Genomic DNA, 7,225 nt, shown 5'->3' on the forward strand with positions numbered 1-7,225 from the left:
AGTCTCAAAGTGGGTTCCTTGTCATCCAATATAGGGATTAATTTTACCCCATTCCGATACATCAGATAAATATATATAGGGATTAATTATACTCCATTCCGATGCATCAGATAACTATATATAGGGATTAACTATACTCCATTCCGATACATCAGATGAATATATATAGGGATTAACTATACTCCATTCCGATACATCAGATAAATATATATAGGGATTAACTATACTCCATTCTGATATATCAGATAAATATATATAGGGATTAATTATACTCCATTCCGATACGTCAGATAACTATATATGGGGATTAATTATACTCCATTCCGATACATCAGATAACTATATATAGGAATTAACTATACTCCATTCCGATACATCAGATAACTATATATATAGGAATTAACTATACTCCATTCCGATACATCAGATAAATATATATAGGGATTAATTATACTCCATTCCGATACATCAGATAACTATATATAGGAATTAACTATACTCCATTCCGATACATCAGATAAATATATATAGGGATTAATTATACTCCATTCCGATACATCAGATAACTATATATAGGAATTAACTATACTCCATTCCGATACATCAGATAACTATATATAGGGATTAACTATACTCCATTCCGATACATCAGATAAATATATATAGGGATTAATTATACTCCATTCCGATACGTCAGATAACTATATATGGGGATTAATTATACTCTATTCCGTTAAATCAGATAAATATACATAGGGATTAATTATTGAAACTGCATTCTTATAGGCCCGGTATGGCCAGGTGATTAGGGCGCTCGACTCGCAATCTTTGAAGCACACCTCGGTTAAAAGCACCAGTGTTGGGCTATCCTCATCAAGACTATCCCTTCATCCTGGATACATACACCTGTGATAGTAAAATTAGTGCATTTTTTTCACAAGTGCAGAACAGTATGAAAAGCATGGTTGCATATGCAAGTCATATATCACGTCTTGCTACTGTACAGCAAAGAAAGAACTGATTGCAGTTGTAGTATTTGATAGCACTTACATGGTAGGAGATTCATATTCGAGTGGATCCACATCATCGAAGTGACAAATTAATTTCAAAACTCAGAAGGTATGATTGCATTTGGATGACAATGCTGCAAAAGTATAATCCATAAAGATCAAGAAGCTAACTTCATCATCCAGTTGTTCGAAGAGTTGTTTTGAGTATTGGGTGTGATGAAAAATGTATATTTCGTCATATCTTCCTCAGTTTGATGGTTTGACTGAACAGGTAATATAGACAGTGAAACGTATGATTGCTTAAATACGCTAGTCATGACCATAATTATTGGAATAAGTGCACCTACAATGTGTCATGATTGTGTATTACACACTTAGCAACAGTCGACCAGTTGTTTTCCAAATCTTCTGATGCTTAAATAAGAAGTACAGCTTCCAGTGGATATGATGTATACAGCAAACAACCCAGTGCTGATGCACTGTACTGTTTACAGGAACGTGAAGAAAGGCTATGCTCTGCAATAGGTAAGCACAAGAATGTGCACAACAGTAAGTGGGTGTGATGTCAGTGTGTCAATATTATGAACAAACTTCGAGGCTGATGACTGATTGTAGTTGTGGTAAGCACCTGAAACAAAATAAAAACAATTTGGTTGTGGCTGAAGTAGTCCATATATTGTCTGTCCGCCGTTCAGTGAAGTGAATTAAGAGTTCTAACAGTTACACAATGTGTTTATGTACGTCAATCACGTTAACAGTCTTAGACTATACATTACTGAGAAGCCTTTAGAGAACTGATGACTTCATGAATCAGAGGCAGATGAGCACGTTGACTCTCGATGACGAGAGTACTGTTTCATATGATCTCACTTCAGCTTATGCATAGATAAAACACTAGTAAAACATATCTAGCTGTTCATGAGGAATCAGTCGTAGAAATGCTGGTAGTCGTCAAAGATAACAACTTTCTAATCACTGGAATAAACTAGTTGATCAGCAATTAAGATGGTCATTTGGTTGAAAACTTAATGACTGAAAGGAAATGTTTTTCTCTGTTTTCCAAGCTCTCTGATGATGTCCACTTTATAATTATTGTCACTTGATGACTTTAAAGTTAGCATACTTACTTACTAAGTTAATGGTGTTCCTTATGTGGTATGTCTTGTGATAGCCACTTATCTTACATTTAGGATAGTTGGTTACAAAAATCAGCAAGTGAAGGGCATTGCAACCTTTGCTTTCTAAGTTATCATTCAATATTCTGTAGCGAGACATTAGTTAAATTATTTGCAATAATCGTTTGGTTTATATAGGGAGTTGTAGCAGAATTTCGGCATAGCATACTTCAATAAACACGTTAGATACATAACTAAGGTGGTACTTTTAAATGAAAATCCCAAGAAAAGTTACAGATGTACTCAATGTTTAATTATGACCAGGGATTCTGAAAAATATGCTGAAAAACTTTGCAATCCTTGTTTTATGAGCACTCATGTTATGTTTTGTAACGAATGTTGGTGAACTTTTGTCTGTAAAAACTTCTGAGCAAACTTGCAATCTTGTAAGCTAGAACGACTTTGTGTTGTGTCGCTATACGAAATTATGCCTGTCAGTCTAGTTGATATATACCAGAAGCGCCAGGAGCACAATAAGAGAATTGTGCTATAACACAGCACGAGAAATAAAAACGGACTGTGTAATTAGACTAAATATATACCATTTAGCTAGATTTTTGTGTTTATATGGGTGATGCTTGGTTTGTTTGTTTGTAGTTAAGCACAAAGCTAAACAATGGGCTATCTGTGCTCTGCCCACCACGGATATCAAAACCCGGTTTCTAGTTGTGAGTCCGCAGACATATGGCTGTGTCATTGGGAGGCTATATGGATGATAGTATTAACGGGATAACATGGTAATTCGAGTTGATTGCCATATTATTATTATGGCAAAATAAATTTTCTATCATTCCTTGTGCAAGTAATACATTGGACTTGGTGAACATGCATGTATTTTGGAGTTGACGATGCGCAATGTGATATGGATGGATGTGTATAACAGAAAAGGCTAGTTCTACTTATTTCTATGTATGCTTTTGTTTCCGTGAGTTCAAGTCAGAGTAATTTTAATTCTTTAAAGTGGCAATTTGTATCTGTTACGCGTACTTCAGCAGGCATGGAAAGCGTAATTGACGGTAATATTTGTTCCATGGAAAACAAGCTAGCTACTAAACAGTGACGTCACGTGCAGCAAGTATGCGTTGGTTAATAATATGTAATGGTAGATTCGTAAGTTTGACAGCACTAGTTTGTTTTCAATTACATATTTACACAAGTTTGTGTATATTTCATCATGTACAAGAATAATACGAAATATATTAGGGTAAAACTGTACTGATTAATAAAGAATTGTGATTTGAAATATTGAGATGTGATACATTTGGTGGACAATTATAGTGAGTAGCTTAGACCGCAATGAGGTTTAAAACATAGTTTATTCTGTGTTTTGATAATGCAGGTGAAGAGTATATATATACAGTTTATTCCTAAACTGGAATATTAGTAAATGTGTGATTTGTTTACTGATGGGTCACTCTTCTCCAAAGTTTCCTCTAACTGAACGCTTGAAACTTACTCTCATTAGTGGTTAACAATAAATCTATAATGGCATCTCATTTTGTGGAGAATATAATGAAGTACAAGTGGAACTGGAGAGATGGAGAGAATGTTTACAGATATATGGTTTGAATAAGTAGGACAGAGTACATAATAGCAAAATTCAGTGGAGGGGGAGTAAGATAGGATGATAAATTGCTCCTCGATGGTGAAAAGGTAAAGCAAGTGGAGGCATTTAAATATCTTGAATTATCTGTGCAGGCAAACGAAGGAGTGACGTGTGACAGACGGATGCCAATAAAACTGAAAGGGAAGATTTATAAGGCAGTGATAAGACCAGTTATGTTGCATGGGTCTGGATTCTGGAGCTTAAGAAATAAAATGGAGCAGATGATGAACATGGCAGAAATGCGGATGTTGAGGTGGATGACAGGTGTGTCAAAGAAAGACTGCACCGGGAACAAAACCATTGGGAAGAGTGTGAAAGTAGTGTCAATTACAGAAAAGATGAAAGAAATTCACCTTAGATGGCTTGGTCATGTGGAAAAATGGAGAAGGGAAGTATATTGGTAGGAGAGTACCAACATAACAGTGGATAGGAAAATAACAAGAGGAAGAGTGAAGAAAAGATGAATAGATGTAGTGAGATAGGATATGAGAAAATGTGGTGTGAATGTAGCTCTGACACCGACAGAAAAGAGTGAGGGAGCAAGGGCCAGAAAAGTGGGCCACGAGTAACTGGGATTAATGGTAAGAAGAAGAGGCATTCCACTTGATTTGCTTACTAACCATCTCACTTCCTCACTATTTGACTACATATAATCCCAATCAATGTTCTAAAAGTGAAGGCTCCCTTAACTAATGCATTGATATTCTTATTAGTAGCAATCGTATTCTGATTACAGAATGTTTCTGTCTGATCAGGTGGCCTATAGCAATTGGACAGTTAAAATCTTGCTACCCATGAATTTCCTGATTGTAATCCATACATATTCAACCTCTTGACTATCATTTCTCATATCTTGAATCCTAACAAGCTCCATTTCATCCCTTATGTAAAGATCCTTTCCACTTTTTTTAAAAAAACGTTTATCATTTTACATAACTTATTATAAAGGGGTTTTCACAATAATTATTACCAATATTCTATAAAGCTAATCAACTTTCATTAATTCCTATTATATCGGTCTTATGCTCCTAACATTAAAATAATAATAATTAAGTTTATTCTTGGACCTACTATGTTTATCATTAAATATGATTTATCTTAAAACTATTATTTAATTTGTTATGCTCTGAAGCTAATTTTTTCCAAGTCCTAGTCACATTAGTTATTGTATCAATTTATTTATTCCTAAATCTCCCAAGCTCCGTAGGCACTATAAGAGTTTAGTTTGAATTTTCTTTAATGATTATGTTTAGATATTCCCCAAACATCCTACTACCTAACGTGCTTTAGCAGAGCCCGCCTCTAGTATATAGTTCGTTCTCACTCTGAAAACTGTCCCACAATGCTCAACCATTGTACTTGTTGCTCTAAGCGTATTCTTTGCAATCTTTCCCACTCCTGGCATCTTACTTCTTAGCATTTATCACTCCCTATAAATTCCTCCCCATTTACTCCTCAAGTACTTTTAATCGTGTTGAAGTTAACTAGTCTATATTCTCCATCTCTAGTTTAATAACCCAATAATTTTGTTTTGAACTAAAATTAAGCTTTTCACAGTTTGTAAGTTAAGTTAACAATAATATAGCTATTAACTATAACTGATACTATTACTTTCTAGTACATCATGTCTCTTGGTTACACATAAATAATTGAAATTTAGATAAATTAGTATTGCTTGGTTTATTAAGCAAAAAGCTACACAATGGGTTATCTGTGTTCTGCCCATCATGGATATCGAAACCAGATTTTTAACGTTATAGATCCTCAGATATACCGCTGAGCCAAGGTGAGGGAAGCATTTACTAAAGTATTGTCTTATTAGTAAAATAAGCAACAACTTTGCTCTTAAGATAAATAAATGTTCTTGTTTTTTAATCTAACTGTTAATAACTTCAGTAACTTAGTCCTAAGTTTAATATAATAACTTCAGGCTTAGGTCTATCTCCAGTAATAACACCTAAAACTGCTCAATCCTAGCTAATCTTATTAAAATATACTAAAACAATTATTTCTTAACTTTGACAAAACCAAAATAATACTTATGTTCTCCAGAAAAAAAGTAAACATTTATAACTACAAGTATATGTAGTTACTCTGTTTCAAAGTTAAAAAATAAACGTCCTTTAACCTCCACATCTCCCTGCGAATATTTATTTTAAAGCACAATACTGTATCTATTTTGAAACAGTACAGCAAATATTGTTTTCTTACATGAATGTTCTCGTGAAACTTTCTAGAAACCAATTATAAGAGTTATCACGATTAGTTGCAATTTGAAAAACAAACTAAAGGTTTTACAGCATATAGTTTGCCCTATAAAGTAGTGGAAAACAAAGTACAAAGGTTTATAGCATATAGTTTGCCCTATAAAGTAATGGATTAAAGCGCTACTAATGAGAAACCTTCTTCATTGGAATTCAACATATTCAATGTTATGTGTATGCATTTAAAATAGTTTTGTAATCTAATCATAGTAGTTGTAATATGCCTATATGATCGCATATTTATAAACTTTGAAGAGATCATGATTTGTAAACTTCGTTCTGTGTAGACCACTTTACCCCAAAATTACAGGTGTTTAAAACACAAAAAACGTAGAGTACTGAGTAATTATTTAAAAACACTACTGCTGCCTGTATTTTTGAAACTGAAAAAATTAGTGAAGGAAATCGGGTTTCGATACCCGTGGTGGGCAGAGCCCAGATAGCCAATTGTGTAGCTTTGTGCTTAACAATTAACAAACGAAATAGTGAAGTGCTGAGGTACTTGTCGTGAAGATTTAATATATCCTTACTATACGAGATTTGTATTGTTATCACTTAATAATTACTGTGTGTGGATTATTTTGATTACATTTAATCATTTATAAAATGAACAATTTTGTTTTATAGAAAATAACAGAGACGGTACTTAAATCAATATTTATTGTCATTTGAGCCAACATGGTTTTGAGTGACGCCATTTTTATTAATGTAGTTTGTTTTGAAAATATACTATCTCGATATTTTACTAATATTACATTTACACTTGCTTATATTCTAGCTTGCTTCTAAATCTCTATGATGCTTTTCAGAGCTAATAATTTCACATTTTTTATATAAAGGTTTCATAACATGCGGTTTTCCTTATAAGAAGGTAATTAGTTTTATTAATGAGAAATCTTCTTTATTGAAATTCAACATGTTTAAAATGCTATGCGTATGCATTTATAATAGTTTTCTAATTTCAGCATAGCAGTAGATTATATTCACAGAGAGTTAAATAACTTATCGCTTGGAAATCCTTCTCTGAAGATGAATCATGTAAACGATATAAAGTAATACCGAGTGCGAAGTAGACTTAATTAAAACATTTAAGCCTATTTTAAACTCACTAATTAGTATCGCAATATCATAATTTCTCTCGCATTAGTATTTTCTCCTATTGCCCTTTGT

This window comes from Limulus polyphemus, unplaced genomic scaffold, assembly GCF_000517525.1.
Source record: "Limulus polyphemus unplaced genomic scaffold, Limulus_polyphemus-2.1.2 Scaffold93, whole genome shotgun sequence".
NCBI lineage: Eukaryota > Metazoa > Arthropoda > Merostomata > Xiphosura > Limulidae > Limulus > Limulus polyphemus.